The sequence below is a fragment of the Pogona vitticeps genome, chromosome 5 (assembly GCF_051106095.1).
Source record: "Pogona vitticeps strain Pit_001003342236 chromosome 5, PviZW2.1, whole genome shotgun sequence".
Lineage (NCBI taxonomy): Eukaryota > Metazoa > Chordata > Lepidosauria > Squamata > Agamidae > Pogona > Pogona vitticeps.
The window spans coordinates 176351140-176376286 of record NC_135787.1 but is presented as its reverse complement, the minus strand read 5'-3'; the positions used below and the strand labels follow the sequence as shown (position 1 = coordinate 176376286).

General features: G+C 40.6%; 1 long non-coding RNA gene across 1 annotated transcript; it reads right to left on the bottom strand.

Moving 5' to 3' along the window:
• Positions 1–15615: 15615 nt before the first annotated feature.
• Positions 15616–18727, bottom strand: LOC144583128 (uncharacterized). Its single transcript, XR_013536740.1, has 2 exons — positions 18618–18727; positions 15616–15698 (listed from the first exon to the last, which is right to left on the bottom strand). It is a non-coding gene; the product is annotated as an uncharacterized LOC144583128 (long non-coding RNA).
• Positions 18728–25147: the final 6420 nt, after the last annotated feature.

Genomic DNA, 25147 nt, shown 5'->3' with positions numbered 1-25147 from the left:
CACCTGCCCCCACCCCCCTTTCCCAATAGTTGATGAGATTTTCTTACTTTAAGTCATGAGTTTGCATCGTGCAATTCAGTATGATTAATGAAAAGCAAGGGAAGCAGTTTGGTCAAACTGTAATTTATGACTGGGCTTTTACCTCTGGAGAAAAGTTATATCAGATCCAATTTGATTTGTAAATGTCACATAGCAATTCCAGGCGCCACACTTCTTTCTTTTCTCCCTTCATTTTAACTGAGTGGTGTTTTTCCCCCCCCCTACCTCAACATCAGACAAGCATAAATGGTCAAGTATATCTGCTATATTTTCTCTAAATGCAAATGAAAGATGCTTTTGTCAATATGCTGCATGACAGGAAAGAAATAACTCCCATTTACATCCAGAAATCAATCTTTAATCTTCAGGTCTATGGTCTTCCATTACTGTAGTTTACTGACAGGGCTATTGGTGTTCACTTTATTCTCAGGAATTAGAAAAGAAGATTAGGGTCGGGACCACTGACACCAGCTTGTCAGGATGACCCTATAGTAGGGCTGTGTACCACCTTTGGCCAAATCCTGCACTACTAACTGAATTGGCTTCATCTGGACTCATTTGTATGAGGTCTGAGTTGAAGTGGAATGACCACTTTGAGCTTTGAAGTGAAGCCAATTTATACATCAGTTCAAATCCAGGTCACAATCTAGATCAAATGGGGAACAGATTATTCCAGATATTTCTTCAAAAACAAAGCAACAAAAAAGGGGGGGGGGAGAATTGTAAAGCTGCCAGCATGCAAGCCCCTGGAGCTCACTGTCTGAAATGAGCCTCGTGGCACAGTGGTTAAAACGCTGTACTGCAGCTAAAACTGTGCTCACGACCTGGGGTTCAAATCCCAGGTAGCCGGCTCAAGATTGACTCAGCCTTCCATCCTTCTGAGGTCGGTAAAATGAGTACCCAGCTTGCTGGGGGGGGCAATGTGTAGCCTGTATAATTAAAAATTGTAAACCGCCCGGAGAGTGCTTGTAGCGCTATGGGGCGGTATATAAGTCCAATAAATAAATAAAAATAAATAAAATAAATAAATAAGGCATGTTAACCACCCTATTCAGGGCCAATCATGCCTCAAAATGTCATGTACTTCCAAATTACTGTATCTTGAATCCAGAAGGCACACATTGAATTAGATAAGACATACAGCAAATTGTTTGGGTCTAAATCAAGATCCGTTCTGAAGCCAGATTGGCCTCTGAATGGAATTGGGGCCTTGTGACACCACTTCTGTACACCGCCTCCAGTATCATAAATATAGTGCCTTGGTATATTTGTTAGGAGGAACATGAAAACGAAGGTGCAGTTGCATTCATGTCCTGCTACTGGGGTCCCCATAGGTATCTGTTTGGCCAATTTGTGAAAATAATCCTGCACTAGCTGGATCTCTGGTTTGATCCAGCAGGGTGTTTCTATGTTCTTACGTTTTAGGATTAAAAGCAAGAAGAGAATAAAAAGTCTTTCCAGGAGTCCAAAGGATGACAAAGGAAATGCTAAGGAAACTTGTCCATAACGGAGGGTGGCCGGAAACCGGCAGCTTGTCTGGGTAGATCATTCCACGACAGGCAAGAGCTGCTACTTAAATTAAGAAGTCTTCATCCGAGTAGCCACCTGCCATGTTTCACTTGAAGTAGGGCCTCTGGAGTAGGTTGGACAGTTCTGGTCAGGTTGCAGCCGAGGAATGTTCTAGCCCAGAACATGCCTTTGATTCTAGCATCCTATGAGCACATTATTGTAGGAGAGGACTTCAGCTCATTTCTTCTTAATCCCTAAATCATCCACAATGCAGGGGTTACATAGAAACCTCACTAAATAAACCTGGTGGACTACAGTTCTATACTGCCATGCAAAGCTTTCCAGCAGCTCCTAATGTATTGTTATCTGTGCACGTTTTCTGAACTGAAAGCCTGAGAAATTGCTGTCAAAAGAGCAGGCAGTACAATATAATAATCAAGGGCTTAGCTGTGGGTTCCTGCAGAAGGATTTCTAATTCTCAGCAAGCTCTCTTCTTAGTCATTTTAATAGGGCTGAAGACATTCACAAGGTAACAATGCTCCATCTGTTCATCTTTGCTTGATGGTTTAACCTCTGAAAAAGTCTGTGTGGCATAGGTAAGCTTTTCCCTGGGGTCTCATAGAAGATTTCTGGAGGATTAAAGAAGACCCCCAACTTTTCACATAGAAGCAGTTTAATAAGTAAATACTAGCTCATCTTGGTGTGAGTCTTTTGACATGTTTATTGCTGAGAGGACTCCGTGGTCTGCAGACAAGTCTGCACATGGTGAATCTACAGAGAGCATGGAAAGATACTTTCGGATGGTAATTATTGATAGTTATCTCAAAACAGCAGAAGTTACTTAACCATTACAATGAGACATTTATAAAATTGTTTGCTTTCCTATTCCTTAAAAGTAACCAGAATAAATCATTACTTTCTGACACTTTTATGCATAAACATGGGAATGTTATAGGGAAGAAGGCATAGACATAATATAATGTAACAAGTTAACATAACCTTTCCCCCTTAAGAGTTTGGTCCTGAGCTGCTGGCAGATCTGAACAACAATCGCAAGGAGGTAACACACCCTTCTTTTAAAGCCTTCCTGTTGCATTTATTCTCTGTATTCTTCTCCTGTTACTTCTATCAAAGCCAAAAGATGTGACCTTTTAAAACTGGCAATGAAATTATAAATTTATTGTTATCTTTGCTCAATATATTTGTTATGTTATTGATGTGCATTATGAAATGGTTATGTCATTGTGTTGGCGAGGCTTTCTTTCCCTGTTATGAAAGTGCTCTAGCATTGCATCAGTAGGAATGTACTTTGCTTCCTGTCTTGCTCAGGCATGAACTGCTTTCAGCACGTAGTGTATGGGAAAGCAATATACAAGGTGATTGATTGACTGACTGACTGATTCACACTGCAGTTCTCAGACTCCCACTGGTATTGTTCTTTTGTCCAGATTCTATATGGGGTCAGGCAGCATTTTTTCATTCCACAGTCAAACTGGTGTCCATCCTTGAACATTCCACCCCCCCCCCCAATTTATCCATTACTGTCTTTTTTCCACGCACTGAAGTGTGCTTTCAGGAAACTTGGTTATGTGTATTTTTTTTTAAATGCATGCTTTTTTGCACTTTATTGTGTGCAAAAACATTTCAGAAGCATAAGAAATGCACATATTTCTGAGGCACAAACTGCTCCTTCCCACTGCCATTCTTGTTGTTGTTGTTGTTTAGTCATTAAGCCATGTCCGCCTCTTCATGACCCCATGGACCAGAGCATGCCAGGCCCTCCTGTCTTCCCGGAGTTGGGTCAAAGTCATGTTAGTAGATTCGATAACGCTGTCCAACCATCTCGTCCTCTGTCGTCCCCTTCTCTTGCCTTCACACTTTCCCAACATCAGGGCCTTTTCCAGGGAGTCTTCTCTTCTCATGAGATGGCCAAAGTATTGGAGCCTCAGCTTCAGGATCTGTCCTTCCAGTGAGCACTCAGGGTTGATTTCTTTCAAAATGGATAGGTTTGTTCTCTTTGCAGTCCAGGGGAGTCTCAAGAGTCTCCTCCAGCACCACAATTCAAAAGCATCAATTCTTCAGCGGTCAGCCTTCTTCATGGTCCAGATCTCACTTCCATACATCACTACTGGAAAAATCACTGCCATTCTCGGAATGTGCGAAATAGAAATTTCATATGTGAACTGAACAATTTTTTTCTCGTCTTCATTGGAAGCACTGGCATAATGCTGGATCCGCTGTTGAGTCTACCTTAAGCAGCTCAGGTCCCTTTGCCTCCTTCTCAGGATAACACGAGACACACAGAGTTTCTCAAGAGCATCCCTGGAGGGGAGGGGGGAACGAGCAAGCTAAATATTTAATTGGTGTTCCCCCCTCCCTCCATCCTCTTCCTTGCTGACAACTGACCCTATTTTCTAGTGTGAGTTTACCTGGTTGCCATCAGGGGCCGGATAGCAATTTTTGACCCGTATCCTGATTGGCTTTTGGATGCGGGGATTTTTCACACATCCCACAGTGGAGCAGGTGCGATGGCATTTTGAGAGGTGAAAATATTCGGTTACACAGGCAGGTAGTGCAGATGGAACAGGTTTCGGTGAGTCCCATCTCAATCACAGGTAATGTATAGCTCATCTACCTCCCCCCGCTGTGGATCGTGTAATTACAGTGCTTGGAGGGAAAGATGTGCTGGGATCACACCTGGACCAACAGTCAACAAGCAGAAGGTGGCTTGAGGTCTGGGGGTGGTCAAATTTGGGCCGGCCTGGTTCTTGCTGTCTTCATGACCACGAGAACCTGGGGCTATGGACTCGCCCATTTGTTTTGCAAGGGGTCTGTTGAGACCTCTGTGCTTAAACCTGATTCCACACTATGGCAGGAACCCTCTTTTACAGAGGGCAAGAATGATTATGATAATGTTTATCCCATACTACTTGTCTCGTGTCATTATTCTGGGGTAAGGGAGCAAAGAGAATTAGCCTAATACACTAGGGGTATATACGCTCTGTTAAAAACATTTTCAGCAAATAAGGAGTTTAAATTCTATGCTATGAATCTCTGAATCCTGGGCCTTGTGCAAAAGTGTACAGTTCCTCATATTGTGCAGCTACCAGGTTCTATAATTTTTCTTCATGATGGGCAGAATCCTTTTGGAACTTTACTCCACACTAAGTGGAATCATGTACACTGCAGTAGCAAGTTGCAGCTAATTAATAAGATACTGGTTGCACGGCTGGTTATATGACTGATGCATGGCCATGGACACAACAGACACTTTATTACAGTGGTGCCTCGCTTAGCGATCGCTCCGTTGAGCGATGAAATCGCTTTGCAATGGGCTTTTGGTCATTGCTGGAGTGATCACTTAGCAATGTCCTCTATGGCTAAAATTCGCTTTGCAATGATCGCGGGGAAGCGATCATGGCAAAGCGAACTTTTTAAAACAGCTGATCGGCGGTTCCAAAATGGCCACCGCAAAAACAAAATGGCCGCCGCTGTTTTGCCTTGCTTTAGAGGCACCCAAAATGGCCACCGCTATGGAGGAATTTTGCTTAAAGGTAAGTTTTTAGCCCATAGGAACGTAATAAACGCGTTTTAAAACATTCCTATGGGCTTTTTAATATCGCTTAGCGATTAAATCACTTAGCAAAGTTTTTTCCGGAACGGATTAACATCGCTAATTGAGCCACCACTGTAATTATCTACAATTTGCCACTGAGACTTACCTAATTTCACCTACCTCAGAAGAAAAATCCTCATCGGCCAAAATATCATCTCCTCATCATCAGAGGGCAGAGAATGTCAAATGTTATTTAGCCGTTTCCCTGGGTTCTGATATTTCAGCTGCTGTTTCCCCAATGGTTTCAATATAGTTTTGAAGACATAAGAACAAGGAACTTGGCTTTCATTTTTGAAAGAATGAAATATATGGTTCTAAAAGACTTAAATTTAAAGAAAAACTACTGCACTCTGTACTGTGTATATTGGTGCCCAGAGATGTGTGAACTTCCACCCACCCTTAATTTAGTTTAATTATCTTTGGCCAAAATCCTATTGGGGATTTACACTAGCATGAGTATAATTGTGTAAACTGCAATAGTGAATTGCTACTAATTAGTGAGTTTCCACTCACATTCCAGTTTGTCACAAGATGTAGTACATTCAGTGAGCAACCTGCTGATTAGTGGCAATTCACCACTGCAATTTCCCAATCAAACTTAGACTAGCATAAATCTAAAATGTGCTTCTGGCCTGTGTCTTACTTTGCCGTCACATGTGGTTTTACATGAAACCAGAAGGAAATGTTGTGGAGCTGGTGATTACAACAGATAACCATTTAGTGCCAAGTAGAAATTACTACCCTGAATTTTCACTTGAAAAATGTAAGATGACATTGACAAAGTCCAAAACATCATATTAAACTGCATGTAGTATACAAACAATCAGAACTCAAAAGATTTAGTGCACAATGGGATCAGCACTAAGATGGTGTTGGGAATGACCCATTAGAAACTTCAAAGAGAAGGTGAGGAAAAGACTTAAAGCTTTATCTCTATAGACACTTACCTAGGAATATATATTATTAACTCCAATATGGCTCTTGAGTGGTATGTATAGGTTTGTATCTTAAATTAAATTTAAGGTTTTCTTCCAAGAAAGCATGGGAGATATGATATTATGTATCAGTGGTTCCATATAGTCCAATATCTCAGGTGACTTTTTTTTTTCCTTTCCAGCATAATAGCTGAGGGATTGCTACCTGGTTTTCTTTTTGTTTGTTGAATCTGGGCAGTCATTTATTTGGCCAAGATTGATGGGATGGCTGAGTTTGACAAACATAAGGTTAAAATCATAGCAGGTTTTGAAGTTCTGAAGAAGTGCAGGCAATTGCAATAGTCTTGCTTCCAGGTGACTATTTTTAAGGTATGTGACAGGTTTGAGCTAAACCTAGTAGAATTGTTAAATGCAGTTTTGTGCAATGAAATAAGTATTGATAAGAATAAGTGCTGTAAAGCAGTAATTCCCAACCTTGGGCCTCCAGATGTTCTTGAACTACAACTCCCAGAAGCCTTCACCACCACCTCTGCTGGCCAGGATTTCTGGGAGTTGAAGTCCAAGAACATCTGGAGAGGCCCAAGGTTGGAGACCACTGCTGTAAAGAGAAGCAAAGCTTGAATGTATACAGCTGAGTAAGTTGTGACAGCTGTGAGTGCAATACCAGGATTGGCTATCACTGGGATAAAGATAGACCAAGCACACACACTCTGTGGTGTAGCTGGTTGGTGTGGTTGTGGAGAGCTGTTGTTGTGTCCTGGAAAATCCTGGAGGAAGCCGTGTCTTCATGCTGTGTACTGAAGAGGAACTCTGGCTACTTGGACCAAATGTATGGTATATGACTGCTGAACTAATTTATTGGACTTTGACTCTGATTTATGCACTAAACTCTGTGGAAACTGCTGTGCATGACTTTGGGACTGGAACAAGGACTAAGCTGTAAATATATGTATATATCCTATAAATAATACAACTATTCTGCTATCAACACTGATTTGGTGCTTGGCGTCTTTATATCTCAGGGAAGCTCTATTGGTTAGCACCTCCTGGTGTATCCTGGAAATACCGCAACTCTGTCAGTACGTGATTGCATTTCCAAATGTTGTTGAATTTTTTTCAGTATTTTCCCATAGGGTTTTATTGTGCTATGTGTCTCCTTTTTAAAAAAGGGAAGAAATATGGCCTCAGTGTTTAAAACAGAACTTCTTTTAAAGCTTCTACTAAAATCCATGAGCATCATTCAGATAAAATTTACTAACGGATATCACACAACAGCTGCCAGTTACTCTCAAAGGCTGAATGCTACTTGTAAAATCCTGTCAAATTATGAGTTGGATCCAGGCTTAGTCATATTCCAAGTACACCCCTAAAACTGGTGGGAGATGTTATTTATGTCTACTGTAATTCCCAAACATTTCAGCACTCTAACTATGAAAAAGTCTGGATCCAGTTCTTTGACAGCTATTGGGAAATTAACCAATTGATTGTGTAGCTCTGCCGGTGTCAAGGAAATGACATCACAACCACTGGCAGAGTGCTGTTAATTAAAGAGCCTCTGCTTTGATTTGGCATTGCATGGGACTTTGGTTCGTTGTTTGTGTGTGACATGCAGACCAAAATTAAAGAAGGGACTTTTTTAATTCGAGCAATCTGACCTAATGGCCAGCACAGTTATAGAACAGAGCAATGACCACTGTGTTAATTTAATAAAGGAAAGGCATGCTGATGTAATAACGTTCTCAGTCATCCGGGTGAGGTTATCTGGAAGTTGAGTCATGGCAACTGGACTTCTTAAGATTATAATAATAAATACAGTGGTGCATCACTTAACAATGTTAATTTGTTTCAGTGAAATCACTGTAGAGCAAAAATGTCGTAAAGTGAAAATAAAAAACCCATTGAAATGCATTCAAACCCGGTTAATGCATTCCAATGGGCTAAAAACTCACCGTCCAGAGAAGATCCTCCGTATGGTGGCCATTTTCGGTGCCTGTATAGTGAGGAATCCATCCCTAAGCACAGTGGGGAGCCATTTTGAGCATCCGGCAATCATTTTGAAAACCCAACAATCAGCTGTTTTGATTGTCGTAATGCGAAGAATCGGTTCCCGAAGCAGGGAACCAATCTTCGCAAAGTGAAAAAAACCCATTTAAAATATTGTTGTCATGAAGCAGATTTGTCATAATGCGGGGTAATCGTTAAGCGGGGCACGACTGTAATATTATGTGATGTCAAATCGATTCTGACTTATGAAGATCCTTTTCAGGGTTTTCCAGCTAGAGTTCACTGAGAAGTAGTTTACTGTTTCCTTCTTCTGGGGATGCCCTAGAATAGTGAGGCTTGCCCTATGCCACACAGGCTGGCTCTCAGGAGGCACAGTGGGGAATTGAACTCCTAACCTCTGCAGCCAGGTACCTAAATCACTGAGATATCTAGTCAGCTAACCCAGTAACAGGATAGGGTTAGGGTTAGGGTTATGACTTATGAATGGGGGGGGGGGGAGGAATGAGAAAGACTGGAAACAAGCTTGTCCATCTAGGGCTAAAAAAAAATTTCAGCTCCTTCCGACCTGGTGTTGGCTTACATTTCCCATCACTAACCATTTGCCATGTTGGCTAGGGATAATGGGAACTGTATTTGGAAACGGGCAGCCTGGAGAAGTTTCCTTCAGGCATATTGGTAATAACTAAAGCTCAATATGCCACAATGTAAAAAACACACCATAAAATATCTGATTTTTTTCACTCTCATGAGAGATACACAGAGAGGGAGTGAAATATCACTTTGATTGAAAAGTTTAATCTGGAGTAATCAGTGCATGGCGGGGTTAAGGATACAAAGGAGGAAGAGAATTGAGATTCTCAGGGACCCATCTATGCTTCCCCTGCCATTCTGCCAAATTCCTGGAATAATCACACTGAGGCAACAATGCAATTACTGGACATCAAAAAAAAAAAAAAATATTATTTCGGAGGCTGAAAATCAAGATCACTAAAGCAACAAGAATATATTTAATGGAGAAATACGCTTGTAGTCGCCATCCTTTATGAAAAGGGAGCCAAACATGGCATTTGACTGGTGATTCTCCACAGGTGGGACATTCCTTCACCCCAAGGGGGCATATGAGGCATATGTAGTTTGAAAAGACATGTTCGCTCTCTCTCTTTCTCTTTGGGTGCTGTCGCAGAGGCTGAGGTTGGGTACCACATGGCATCGTTTCGTTTCGTTTAGTCGTGTCCGACTCTTCGTGACCCCATGGACCAGAGCACGCCAGGCCCTCCTGTCTTCTACTGCCTCCCGGAGTTGTGTCAAATTCATGTTGGTTGCTTCGCAGACACTGTCCAACCATCTCATCCTCTGTCGTCCCCTTCTCCTCTTGCCTTCACACTTTCCCAACATCAAGGTCTTTTCCAGGGAGTCTTCTCTTCTCATGAGATGGCCAAAGTATTGGAGCCTCAGCTTCAGGATCTGTCCTTCCAGTGAGCACTCAGGGTTGATTTCCTTTAGAATCGATAGGTTTGTTCTCTTTGCAGTCCAGGGGACTCTCAAGAGTCTCCTCCAGCACCACAATTCAAAGGCATCAATTCTTCGGTGGTCAGCTTTCTTTATGGTCCAGCTCTCACTTCCATACATCACTACAGGAAAAACAATAGCTTTGACTATTCGGACTTTTGTTGGCAAGGTGATGTCTCTGCTTTTTAAGATGCTGTCAAGGTTTGTCATTGCTTTCCTCCCAAGAAGCATGCGTCTTTTAATTTCGTGGCTGCTGTCTCCGTTTGCAGTGATTATGGAGCCCAAGAAGGTAAAATCTGTCACTGCCTCCATATCTTCCCCTTCTATTTGCCAGGATGAGATGGGACCAGTGGCCATGATCTTAGTTTTTTTGATGTTGAGTTTAAGACCGTTTTTTGCACTCTCCTCTTTCACCCTCATTACAAGGTTCTTTAGTTCCTCCTCGCTTTCTGCCATCAGAGTGGTATCATCTGCATATCGGAGGTTGTTGATATTTCTTCCGGCAATCTTAATTCCAGCTTGGGATTCCTCCAGTCCAGCCTTCCGCATGATGTACTCTGCGTATAAGTTAAATAAGCAGGGAGACAATATGCAGCCTTGTCGTACTCCTTTCCCAATTTTGAACCACTCAGTTGTTCCATATCCAGTTCTAACTGTTGCTTCCTGTCCCACATATAGGTTTCTCAGGAGTTGGATAAGGTGGTCAGGCACGCCCATTTCTTTAAGGACTTGCCATAGTTTGCTGTGGTCCACACAGTCAAAGGCTTTTGCATAGTCAATGAAGCAGAAGTAGATATTTTTCTGGAACTCTCTGGCTTTCTCCATAATCCAGCGCATGTTAGCAATTTGGTCTCGAGTTCCTCTGCCCCTTCGGAATCCTGCTTGTACATCTGGGAGTTCTCGGTCCACATATTGCTGAAGCCTACCTTGTAGGATTTTGAGCATAACCTTGCTAGCGTGTGAAATGAGTGCAATTGTGCGGTAGTTGGAGCATTCTTTGGCACTTCCCTTCTTTGGGATTGGGATGTAGACTGATCTTTTCCAGTCCTCTGGCCACTGTTGAGTTTTCCAAACTTGCTGGCATATTGAATGTAGCACCTTAACAGCATCATCTTTTAAGATTTTAAATAGTTCAGCTGGAATGCCATCACCTCCACTGGCCTTGTTGTTAGCCAGGCTTTCTAAGGCCCACTTGACTTCACTCTCCAGGATGTCTGGCTCAAGGTCAGCAACTACATTGCCTGGGTTGTCTGGGATATCCAAATCTTTCTGAGCATGGCATATTTCCACCCATCTCTCAATGTGTGCATTAATTGTTCTTTATTAAAGTCTAGCCAGTCTCTGACATAATTAATGGAAGAAATCCACCTTCTATCTCTTTCATTGTTAGCGCAAAAATGTGGAAGAACAGCAGGTTTAGCAGAGTATTAAACAGTCCAGGTAGTCCAAAATAACTCACGCACATACCAGCAGCTTCTCCTCCACCAACGTGTATTTACAAGATATTTACAGCAGTTCAGTCTGGCAGCATAACAGGCAGCATTCATCACAAAGCAGGAAGATACATTAACTGTTCAGCTTCACACATATATACACATACAGATCTGCTTGTGTCCAATCACATTATGTGTTACATCATGCATGAGTCAGCACTGCTGAGTCATCATGACTCAGTTTTTACACATCTATTCATCATGGCTGCTCATTAATAAACTTTATTCTGATCAGACCTGTAAATTTACCTTGACATTCATATGTACCAACAGTCTTACCTTCAATGACATATTGCAGTATTTCAAATTTCTTGGTTGTTTTCCGACACTTTCTTTACCTGATATTCTTGTGGATTCTTGGATGTCGGCAGATTATTATTATTTTTTTACATAATGACCAGTATATTCATTTTGCAAATCTATCAGGCCTAGCTTTGTAGTCTGTGTAATCTTTGAACACTCACCGATGAAGTGTGACACCGTTTCATCCTTTTTATCATCATCATCATATTATTAGATGACATTCTTTACTCAGTTTAAAAGATGGAGAAACACTGCTTTAAACTTGTCTGAACTTCAAACTCTTCCTGGCATAGACAAGGGGCTAGGATTCCTTCATACATTTAAACATATTTTAAAATATCCTTTTCCTTTTCCATCCAATACTATTGGGAAATCAATGCTAGGGCTCTGATTTGGTTTAAAGGCCAGTTCAGGGCTTCAGAAGAGATTATGAAACTATCTGGCATGATATCTAATTTGATTTGTGTCCTAGAACTGAATTGATTTATAAATTTGTAAAGTCAGTGCACTGAAAAAAATGAAACTGCTATACCTTTTGTATTTTGTCACTGAGGTGCATGAAATCTGGAAGTATGACAGAACTGAAAGAGGGAATTAAACCTATCATACTTTCAAGAGATGGTGTACCAGGCGCCATTAAAGTTGACTTATTTTCAACAACACCTAGTGTGCTGAAGCACTTTATGTCCTCTGATTCAGTTTTTCCCAGATCCACACTGATTTGTGAATTTGCTCTACTTTAAGCTGTCCCAGAACTGTATCTGCCCACTCTGCTTTGGTTCAAACCTCACAAAAATTAATCTAAGTCAGGCTGAGTCAGTTTGGGATTTGGGATTAGCCTAAATCCATTGCAAAGTGCTAGCTTGTGCGTCTTGCAACACCAGGTCTATGTGTCCACAAATTAGAAAAGCATGGGTAAGTTGTTTTTTTTAAATGCCAGGGCACGTTTCATCACCATTCCTGTTGTTCATAATGATGATCCAGTCAGAATCCTGTAGAGTATTGTTAACTGCTGCAAAACTGCCTGCTTTCCTGCAACCCTCTGCTCTTTTTGTCATGCCTTATTAATTAGGAATGTTTTATTAATTACATGGGAGGTATGAGCCCATCTGGGCAACCCAGATGTCTTTTTTTCCCCCCAAGATAGGCACCATTCACCAACATTCGCACACTCCTTTAAAAGGGAAAAACCTCCTAAGTGTATTATTTAAAAGGCCAAAGTAACAAACAAAGAAATGCAGCTGTTTTCTCAGTTCCTTCCTCGTACACACAAAAGAGAAAACAACAAATATGGATGCCTCTTACCTTGAAAAAAAGGATGTTTCAATCTGGAATAATAAAAGGGACTTTGAATCTCTGGGTGTGCCATAGCTCATGGTAGTTAATATAGTTTTTAATGTTTACTTGCTTGTTCAATTGTATTTTAATTAGGGTATAATTTAATTGTTTTTTAATGTTTAATTTATCTTTTTAATTCTATTTTTAATATTATGAACCATCTTGGATCCCCTTATTGCAAGAGTAGGCATCGTTCAGTCTCAAGAAACTATGGTAATGTGCTCTGAATAGAGGTCTTGGAACAGCATCTAGAATGGCCGTGAAGGCCAATTCGAGAGTAACAATCCCTTCCACACTGAAGACAAATACAATTTGTGCCCTGTCCAGCTCCCTGATTTTTCTGGTTTTGGGACTGCCTTTTTGCCTCGGCCTGCTGGACAAGTATCTCTTCAAATTGGGAGAGGCTATGATGCACCGCCTGCCTCCAGGCTGAATGCTCAGATGTCAAGGTTTGCCATCTGTTGAGGTCCATTCCAAAGGCCTTCAGATCCTGCTTGCAGAGAAAGGTGGCTTATAAAACAAACTGACAGATAGACAATAGCTGGAAGACTGAAACCTAGATCTTTGAGACCTGGAATGGGTACAGAATGGATTCTGGACACTGTATGCTGCATTTATTTGGCTTTTAAATGGATTGATCGATGTAATGACTCCCAGAATTTTCCACTGGCTATGTTGGTAAGGGATTCTAGTAGATGTAATTCAAAAAGGATCTCCCCCCCCAAGCTTTGGATCAAGGGTAAAAGAATTTGCATTTTTAGTACAATTATTATTATTTTTAAGAATTCTGATGCTGGGCAAGTTGTGATTTGTATTTCGCTTAGAGTTGCTAAGAATTCAATTTAAGGGGAGTTTCCAGTGTGGCGGGGGACATGGTGGCGCTGTGGGCTAAACCGCAGAAGCCTGTGCTGCAGGGTCAGAAGACCAGCAGTTGTAAGTTCGAATCCACGCGACGGAATGAGCACCCGTCGCCTGTCCCAGCTCCCACCAACCTAGCGGTTCGAAAGCATACAAATGCGAGTAGATAAATAGGTACCATCTCGGTGGGAAGGTGAACAGCGTTCCGTGTCTAAATCACACTGGCCATGTGACCACGGAAAGATTGTCTTCGGACAAACGCTGGCTCTATGGCTTGAAGAGCGGGATGAGCGCCGCCCCCTAGAGTCAGACACGACTGGACAAAAAAATTGTCAAGGGGAACCTTTACCTTTACCTTTCCAGTGTGGCAAAATATATGAGAAAGGGAAAGGAAGTTGAAAGAGCATCCCCAAATGAGCAACATTATTTAGTAGAGAGTCCCACATCCTGTGAATGGTGTTGAATCTCCTTAAGGCCTAAGTTGGAGTCTGAGAAAAACTAGCAAGGCCTATGTGGCTGTCCCATGTTTTCCAGAGGTTTGGAAAAGGTTCATAATGTACGGGAAGAAATGTGAAACTCTTCAGTAATTAGGAGGCATATCTGAAAACAATATTGCTATGATTCACAACATTTTTAGTGGCATCTGGCCCTTCTCTAAAACCAAACTATGGGAGATATACCTTGGTATATCTTCCCAATTTCAAATCACATTTAAAATGTTAAGAAACTGAATTGGTCAAACCAAATTGCATGGTAATCAGTCTGCACCAGCATTCAAAACAGTGTCAAGGAAGGATGGGCATTGGCCTCCAACTTACTGTACACAGTTTTGTGTGCATTGTGCTATATTGGTTCTGTGATTATTGTTTTCAGCAAAGAACTACATTTCATCTGTATGATTAGTTGTTCCTGCTGAGAATCATGGAAGTTGTAGTCTAAAACCAATGGAATGATGGTCTGTTAGAGAAGGCTATGCTATATATTCTCCCAGAAGCAACAGAAAATATGCTGCATTTCCGAAGATCTCATTGTATATCAGTGGTTTAAGTATCTGGCTGCAGAGCCAGAGGTTGGGAGTTCGATTCCCCACTGTGCCTCCTTGACCAGGGCTGGACTTGATGATCTATAAGGGTCCCTTTTATAAGGGTCTGCTGTTGGAAGATTATTATTTAATTTACACTTTTCTTCAGCTGAAAGGCAATGGTCTTGTGGACCATTTGGTAAGAATTCATTGCATTGCCATTTATCCTGATATGTAAGTTCTGTGTGCTTCGTAACATAGCAACAGGCTGCAGCTTTTCATTATCATCATAATTTGCTACCTTTCTAACATCCAAAGGTGACATTTAAGTCAGGCTGAGCTTTGTTCTTAAGCTGGCAGCAGCATTAAGCTTTCTGTCTGAGGGACGGAGCAAATAGAACGGGGACATCACGCGAGGCACAAACTTGCTGTGTTCTTTTAATGGTGTATAATAATACCAATATTAAGATGAAAGGGGATAAAATATAATTACACTTAAAAATAGTAATTATAAAGCCAGCAGGATTGCTGGAAGATTAAACCAATTCATACCCCAGGTCTATAAAAACAAGCTACTATAAATCCTCTTCGTTGGTAGAATGTGGAGAAGGAGCCCACAAAAGGTTTAATTAGACCCATAATCCTGAAAATCTAATGGAAGTTCTCTTCTACCCCAATCATGGAATTACTTCCCCAAGGAACAGAGGTTGACCCTCACGTTGAAGACAACATGTTGAGACAACAGCTTAAAATGAATTAGTTCTTCTGTTTTTTTTTTCAGGTTATATGCCAGGGTCAGATGTAATCTGATTTCAAAGGAGAACGTATTCAGTTTACTTGTATGGTTGATGTTTTTAATTAAGCAGGAAAAAATATGTTTTTCAGTATCATGCAGATTGTCTTGGACTCCCTTGGAAGAAAAAGGGGTAGGTAAAGAACAAGGAATATTTAACTGGATGTATAGATACTCACTTCTGAGTGTAGGAACCCCACCCTTGAAATGTAGAGAGTTTGTCTGTAGATGTAGCCAGCAATCATGTTCTCAATTCATGTAGGGTATTGAGCATTGAAATCTAATACAGGTGATAAGGAAAGGAAGAGAAAACAGTAGTATTTTAAACTATGGAGGAAGCTAGTGAAACCATGAAGCATCTGAATAAACAAAACAATACAGAGTTACCTCGACTTACAAACATCTCCACTTACGAACATTTTGAGTTATGAACAGCTCCGTTCACAAAATGTTGCTTCGACTTGTGAATGGAGCTTTGACTTACGAACGAAAAAAAAAACCATTTCCTGCCCTTTTTTGACCTAAGTTCATTTTAGGTCAAAAGAAGAAAAAACAAAAAAATTCTCCCCCTAGTGGTAGATTACGGATTAACCAGCTTTTCATTAGTTCCTATTGGAACTAATGCCTCTACTTGTGAACAGTGCCTCGACATAAGAATGAAAAACAGCCGGAACGGATTAAATGGTTTTCAGTTCATTCCTATGGGAAATTTTGCCTTGATTTACGAACTTTTTGACATATGAACGCCATTCCAATACGGATTAAGTTCGTAAATTGAGGTTCCACTATATTTTAAAAGAGACTTCCCCTGGTATTATCAAGATTGTGAAACTTTTTATGAAAACAAAACCCAGGTCTTTCTTCACTTTAATTTCTGTTTTTTTTTTATGTTCAAAAAACAGCTTAATGCCCTCTCTGGTGGATTCTGTACAGGAAATATATCATCCACAGCTTTGCGTTTCTTCTGCCATTTCCAGTAGAATACCGTGCAAGAAAGATATTATTCTGCACAGGATTAATGAAAACCTTGCATAACTTGGAATATCTTTTGCTCTTTCTGAGGATGCCACTACACAATAGGGAAAATGTGCATTGATCTGTTTTGACTTGCACTTGCAGAAATCCAGGTGGACTTATTTTAGCCATCTAGACAGTAATTGATAGAGAGAGAGAAGAGGAAATTGCCAATCTCTTGGCAGAGTGTGGAATTTTATGGCTAAAAAGGCTGTAACTGCACAGTGGAAAAAGTTCAGGGAGCTACAGAGCAGAATCAGCTTCAAGTCTCCCCTCAGTAGACCACCCCTTATTGTTTGGTTCTTGTCAGTTAGAACTTACTGTTTCAATAACTCACTCAGAGACACTGATAAGAGAAAGAATAAAATGTTTCCATTTACTCACAGTTCTGAATAGTTTAAAACAGCACATCATAACTGGATACATGAACAAAGCTTAACTGTTGTCCAGAACATTAAAATATGACCATGTGCACCTGTTCTGGCATGCTTGAACTGTCTGCCAGTATACTTCCAAGCAAAGTTCAAGGTGCTTATGCTGACATTTAAAGCCCTAAATGGTTTAGGATCTTGATACTTCTCTAAGTGCCTCTTCCTCAAAATGTCCACCCATCCCATCCCACCCCCACCTAATCTACTCAGATGCTATGGGTGGCCACTCTAAGAGAGGTCTGGAAATCAACAACGTGAATCTGCGCCTTCTCTGTGGTGGCCTCATCATTATGGAACTCTCTCCCAAAAAAGGTGTGACTGGCCCTTCTCTTCTTGCTTCAGAGAACAACTCAAAATGTGGTTGTTCACACAGGTTTTTCAGAGCCTTATCCTTGACTGATTTGGTTTTGATCACCTATATTCTGTGAATTTTGAAATAAAGGCCATTGTTTGCCACCATCTATTCCACTTCTGTACTGAAATTTGTTTATACATATACTTATTTTTGCATTAGCTATTTTATTCTTAAAATTTGGTATTGTGTGATATTTAATTAGTTTATTACTGTAGTTTTATTATGTTTATGTAATTCTAAGCTGCCCAAAGTCATGGCCTTGCCACTTAATGGGTAGGATATCATTCATTCATTCATTCATTCATTCATTCAATCAATCATTCAATCAATCAATCAATCAATCAATCAATCAATCAATCAATCAATCAATCAATCAATCAATCAATTGATCAAACTGACTAACTAGCTAGCTAGCTAGCTAACTTCATACTGACTATATGACAGACTCTAACTGCAGGCTGACAGAACACTGACTCTGACTACATACTATCCACTGATGGAAAAAAGAGCGGGAAAAGAACTTAGCATCAGAGTGGCATGATGCTCTCTGTATAATCTCTCTGTATTCTATCAGTCCCAGAAAATGGACTAGGATAGGTATCTGTTCTATGGAACAGGATGAAAAACCACTCTAAATACATACATACATACATACATACATACATACATACATACATACATACATACATACATACATACATACATACATACATAAATTCACTATGAGAATCTTGTCCGAAAAATGTCTCTATAGCAGTCTTCCTTTAAAACACTTCTGATTCCTTTTTCTTTTTAGAGTTGTCATTCGTCTTCTCTTCCTTGTTTAAGAATGTTTTGATTGCCTGTGGAACAGCAGAACTGGCATTCCGCTTTACCATGTTTGATGCCCACAACATTCAATGGCATAATCTTAGTCGCCTCAACAAACACATGAACCCCTTCAAACAAAGAACTGGGTGAGACTTGGATATAAGTACACAATTCCCACGGGTCCTCATTCAGCCTTCTGCAAATGCTTCACTGAGGTCAACTAAATGGATGAGTTCTGGTGCAGCAAGAAAAAATATGGTATTAAAAGTATGTCTTTAAGGAAGATAGCTCTCCATTCCTCCACATCACAGTCTATTCTGTTCACCCAGGATCCCATTTTACAAGGGGCTGCTTTGGGTTGGAGGCGATAGCCTTTAGGTTAGAAGTGGGGAACCTACGGTCTACTGCGTGTCAATGAACAGGTTGCCTATCCTTACTGTGAGGTCTTGGCCAGGAAAGGAAGGAAGTAGCATCTCTCTCTCTCTCTCTCTCTCTCTCTCTCTCTCTCTGTCACTGTTGGTTAAATTACAAATATTTTCATGAGGCTTTAAAAAGCTTACAGAGATCACTTATTTTCTTCCTCACTAACCTTTGTGCAACTGTTGTACTTACTTGTTTATTTCTTCTCTGTTCTTCAATGAGCGATATTTTTTGGATGTCATAATGGCTATATATCACCCACCTACATCTGTTCGGATCTGTTCAACAGGATAAAACTTGGCATTTAGAGAAATAACAAGGGTAGTCTCTTTTCTCTCTTTTCATAACATACCTTTAAGGATAGCGATACTAGATAGGTATAGTAATACTGGAAGTCTTGAGCCCTTGAGACGTCTACAATGGATGATGACAAACAGTAACAGACTCAAGATAGCTCATAGATTAATAAAATAACAGGATGGAGCTCACTGCAGAATCGTCAACTTGAAACTTCCCAGACACTTATCTATTACTTCCTTGATCTCATGGTTGTGACAAATATAGCTTGGTAAGTTTCAAACATCAATGCAACCCTCTCTATTCTGTTGCACATTTTATTCTGCATTTCTCTTCCTGTTGCTCTGGTTTATTTCCATGCATAACCCTTCTGTTGTGACCAACTAAATTGCCTTGTAACAACAATGACATAGCAGGCACTAATTAGGAAATCTCACCGTGGCTATCAGAGCACAGTAGGCGTACAAACAAACACCTGCTTCCCCAACAATTTGTAGATTTTTGAACAGGAAAAAAAAAAACCACCAATTTTTTTTGGCTCATTTGCAACTAGCTAATTGTAAGTAAGAGCTAGGGGGGATATTTTTTTGTCAGAGTACATGATCATCCTGGCTAGTGAATTTTACCTCCAAAAGTAATGTTTTCAAGCTATGATTGGTTTAAAGCTCTTTGTCCAATCAACCCAAGATCAAGCCAGATTATTTGATTCTCATTTGCTTTGATAAGCCACAGTTGAAACTCCTTGCAGTTCCTGCTTAAGACTATATGGCAAAAGTTGTTTCGGTGAAAATGGAAACAGACGCCTTCAATTATCACAATGCTGTACTGGTACAGGAGCTGGGAAGATGTTTTTCCATGGCAGCCATTTCGCTGTGGCTTTTGAAACACTTAGGTGTCTTATTTTTGAATGGAGATGATCCCAGCTTGATCAATCTTTGTGTAATAAACAGGATGACTTTTAGAAATTTCTTTTTGATGCAACCTGCCACAAGCCAGCAGGGTTTTTCTTATAAGTTTAAGAGAGGATTTCAATGTGCAAGGGTAGCAGGGAAATTCCTGTGCTCTCTGAGAAACATTTCCAAACTATTTCATTCTCCTATCTATTGAATAGCTCAGTGGTTTAGGTATCTGGCTGTGGAGCCCCAGGTTTGGAGTTCGATTCCCCACTGTGCCCCTGAGAGAAATGCCATTCTGTGTGGTTTTGGATAAGCTGCACAGTCCCAGGACATTCTCACAAAAAGGGAATGGCAAACCTTTCTGTGTATTCTCTCCCTGGAAAACCCTGAAAAGGATTGTTATAAGTCAGAAGCGACTTGATGACAATTGATGAGGAGGAGGATCTCTTGAATATTGCTGGTGCAAATAGAGAAGAATTTTAGTTTAGTTTGTTTTTGAACAATTCCTTCAACTTTGGACATGGTTTCATATATGTGGGGAAAGAAAACTGAAGCTTCAAAGAATATTGTATTGGGAAGGAGGCAAAACTAGCTAATTTCCCGATCCTTAACAACAGTGGCATAAAGTAAAAAAATGTCCATCTTGCATCCAACTGTCTGTGCTGTGTTGAACATAAGTTTTTTTTTTCTCAAAAGCCATGAGCTTGTGACTGAGCGACCCAGTTGAGTGCCACTTGCCGATATGGAAACTCAAAAAACTGGGTCATAGTAATTCATGTGGTCCTTTACGAGAGGCCTGCTATCATCTGCTCTTGAGAGCAAAATAAATGACCTTATTGTTAGGCACCATCAGCTGGAAATGGAGAAATGGTGATGGAATCATAATTCATTGGATACAGCACATATCTTACAGCAGGTCCCCCATTGAAGCGCTGGCATCTCAAGTAGCAAGTGATGTGGGGGGAGGCAACCCCTTTTCCTGAGATCCTAAAGAGCAGCTGCCAGTCCAAGTAAGCAATGCTGGACTAAGTGGACAAATACTGTACTTCGACCTGTTACAAAGCAGTCCATATATTCTGATAGCTGCTAAATAGGTGGGTAGTAACAGTTGCCAAAGGTTGGGGAGGTGCCATCAATTGCCAGCACCGGAAGCTGCTATGAATTCAGTCCACCAGTAAGACTTACAGCTCCAGCTTTGAGAAAGTGAAACCAGATTTTCATGTGAGCAGCCAAGTTAGCTGGGACCTGCTGAAGTATCAACAACAGAACTGAAGCTGTTTCCCAAGGAAATTCTGCCATAAAGAAATGTATGCGACTTTAAATCCTGATCTGAATTTTCTAAACCACGAACTACACATACTTAAGCAAAATCTCTCAGCTTCTTGATGGATTTAATTGTTGGACCTGAACGGACTCTGTAATGATTAAATATTTAAAGTGATATAGTGTTGGAAGAATATATAGGTACTGTTAAGAATTCATATTTAGCCAATCTACATGGGTTGTTTGTTTGGTTACTTAGTTATGAATTCAGTGGCATGTGCTTTGATGATGCTGAAACAGTTACACCCATACCTCTCACACATGTTATAATGCCCCTTAGTTAGACCATGCTGCACCAACTGGAGGCAGGTGGCGCATCATGGCCTCTCCCAATTTGAAGAGACCCTTGTCCAGCAGGCTGAGGCAAAGATGCAGTCTCGAAACCAGCAAAATCAGGGAGCTGGACAGGGGCAGATTGTATTTGTCTTCAGTGTGGAAGGGATTGTCACTCTCAAATTGGCCTTCTCAGCCACACCAGACACTGTTCCAAGAACTCTATTCAGAGCACGTTACCACAGTTTCTCGAGACTGAAGGATGCCTACAAGGTATTATCAGATCTTGGGAAAGTGACTGTTTGATCTTTGGTGCCTACAAATCTCCAGCCACTGGGAGACCAAAGAGTTGACCCCCCATCTGTGGGTATTATGTAGAATCTCTACTGTCTGTTCAATAATGTTCAGTGTGTAAGATGGTAGGATGGTGATGAACTCTTGGCAAAAAGAGAAGCCTTTTACCACAGAACTTGGATTGTGTTTCACCCTGGGTATGTTACTACTTCCACTAACCAAATTAAAAGGATTGTGGTTTTGTATTAAAAATACCATAGTTCTTCACTCGCCTCTCCAGAGGACATGTGTGGCGATCGCCCACGTCACTCATGCCATTCATATTCATAAGCTGATTTGCATGAACCTATGAGAGGACTGGAGAGGTGGAGTCAGCAGTTACATGAGGCTTGGCGGGAGAAGGAGGAGTCAGACTGGGATGAGAGGAAGATAGATATAGATAGGGCTGGTTGATCAGAGAGGGAACTGAAACTGATACTGATAGAGATAAATATGAGATACTGAGAGAGATAGGACTGGTTAATCAGAGCGATAGAGCTGATTAGGAAAATAAGTAGAGAAGGTGGTAATGATATTGCAAGAGAAAAGTATGTACTGAGAGAACTGTTTATGATTTCCTTATGCATAATGTTCTGAGAAACTTCTGTTATTATTCAATCGGCTTCACTTCAATAAATAAGTTCTATTTTGTGTTCACAAGACAAGTGTTCTGACATACATCATTTATATTGTGGACTGAAGTAATCCACTGGTGGCAGTGAGAAGAAAACACGATGTAAGCCTTTGTGAGGGAAAAACAAGCAGGGGCCACAAGGGCAAACGCCACAACATGTTTCTGCATGAAGTCAGCATATAGTCTAGCACTTCACCTACGCAAACAGAAATGTGGTTCGTGAAGAAGTGCATCTTCTTTCTGAAACAATATTAGAAATTTACCTAAATGGATCCATGGGAAATGGAAAAGAAAAGAAAAAGCAATGGAAGTTTTTTAAGCCTCTGGTATACCGTCAGGCAGATGCTATCCTTTTCTCATGATGCCACCTGGTAAAGCAATGATCAGCTACAACATCACATTTGTGCAAAGCTGTACACCTGGTGACTGGATTTTTGTAGCAGGAGGCTTTTCTGACCCCTAGATTATAACTTTGGCTGGACGTTTGCATTGGCTATTTACAGCTCAATCCTATACATGTCTACTCAAATAAAATCTCCATTGAAGTTAATGGGACTTACTGTCTAGTATGTGGGTATACAGGATTGGAGCCTTTGTATATTTACCCAGAAGTAAGCCCCAATGACTATAGGACTTGCTTCAGTACATAAGACTGCACTGCTACAGTGGTATAAATGAATTACCAAATGATGTGTGTTGGCCAGTAGGGCAGGCTTTGATCAATACATGTCAGATTAGTGAGGTCTGCTAAGAACAGAGCTGTCTTCTCTTTTTAAAGGAAATTTCTTTTTTTCGAAATCTCTCATTGCAGTTTGACTAGTGATAGCACACAACTAGAAGTCTGCAACTTAACTGATCTAATAAATAAATGAATGTTTCAGACACTTTCTAGGACCGACTCAGTAGAGTCCTTTGCCCATGCCCTTAGCGTCCTTTGGGAGAGGATTTTGAGGATTTATGATCCCTTTCTTTGCATGTTTCATTCAGAGTAACTTCACTGAACTATCCTCTTGCAACAGTATTAGAACAGTATATATGTTTCATTTTATACTCAAAACACTTAAATGACAGATACAAGGTGGGTTTTTGTCGTGGGTTTGTTAAAAGGTTTGTTTCATTTCTGTATTAGGATGTATGAGTGTTTGTACGACGAACAAACAAAACTAAACACAACCGACCATTAACAGCAGCAATAACCATATGTTGTCAAGTTAATTTTGACTTATGCTTACCATTGCCAGGATTTTCTAAGTACAGAAGATTCAGAAGCACTTTGTCAAAATATTCAGTCCCAAATCCTATTGTATTTTTCAGCATGGAATGGGATGGTTTCCTCCTTTCCTGGGCTGAAGCATATGACCAACTGTACAATCCAGGGAAGCCTGGGAATGGACAGACATAGAAACAGGTGCCTTACCTTGAATGACTGTCGTTAGGCATTCACATAGAACAGTAAGTTTCTGGCCATAGTAATGACATTTCCCCCCAGAGAATAGATTTCCTAGCTAATCAGCATGACCTAACTGGCATGCTATATTACAAACTGCTAGTAGGACAGCTCAGTGGTTTCAGTATCTGACTGCAGAGCTGGAGGCTGAGTGTTTGATTCCCCACAGTGCCTCCTGGGAAAAGAGCAGCCTGTGCAGTTATGGGCAAGCTCTACAGACCCCGGGGTGCTCCCAGAAGAAGGGAATGATAAACCACGTTTGTGTATTCTCTACCTTGAAAACCCTGGAAAGAGTCACCATAACACGGAATTGGTTTGACAGTATGGAATCATTAAATACATTGGTGTTTCGCAAGACGAATGCTTTGTGGGATGAAAAACCCGCAAGACGATTGTTTTTTGTGATCACTGGAGGGGTTGGCGGTGTGGAGAGCCTAGGAAGCCAGGCTACTTCCATGACTGGCACTATGCGGCTGCCAGCATCCCCACACACTGCACGAAGAGCAGTGAGCGGACCGGTGGGTTCCTGGGAGGGCAGGTTTGGTTTCCGCTGGCACCTGTGAGGCGGACCCCAAGGGATACGAATATGAATATTCCATGTCTACTTGCAGAAATTCACCGAAGTGATTTATGCCAGTTGCTTTACCTTGGGAGATGCAACTACCGTGTTTCCCAAAAAATAAGACCGAGTCTTATATTAATTTTTCCTCCAAAAAACACATTAGGGCTTATTTTCAGGGGATGTTTTATTGTTTTCATGTACAACAATCTACATTTAGTCAAATGCAGTCATGTCATCTTCTTCTGGTTGCTGCACAATGGTGGAGGGCAGGGTTTCACTTAACTAGACCTTATTTTTGGGTTAGGGCTTATATTATGAGCATCCTAAAAAATCCTACTAGGGCTTATTTTCAGGTAAGGTCTTATTTTTGGGGAAACAGGGTAATAGGATTTGGGCCATTGAATTAATTGTCCATGACTTAAGTGTCAGTCACTTTTTAAAAAACTGCCTTTCTCACTGTTTTTTTTTCTTATTGTGCATTTTGCCTGGTGAAGAATTCTACAGGATTCAAAAGTTTTCATAGTATTTTGTGAGTTTCAATTTGGCCCAAAGGAAAAGCATTGCCCTAAAATCAATTCTGATTGCATCCCCTTTGCCTAAAATGGGCTCCTTTCCTTTTTTCCTGCAGCTTATGTCGTAAAATAATGTGACTATGATGCTTAGAAGAATTCTTAACAATGTAACAAACACTAAGTACCATTAAATGTGTTCTAATTATTATATTTGCTTATATAATATATTATTATGTCTTATTACTTGACTTTTCAATTGTTATTTGAGCTCTTAATCTCCCCTGATTGGAATTCTAGTAGAATGAAAAAACATGTAAGTACACTTTGGTTTACCAAATGCATTTGTTAATTAATTAATTTTATTTTATTTTCAAAAACGATGATGTATATAAGGGCTTCATGTTCACTCAGTGGCTGATGTG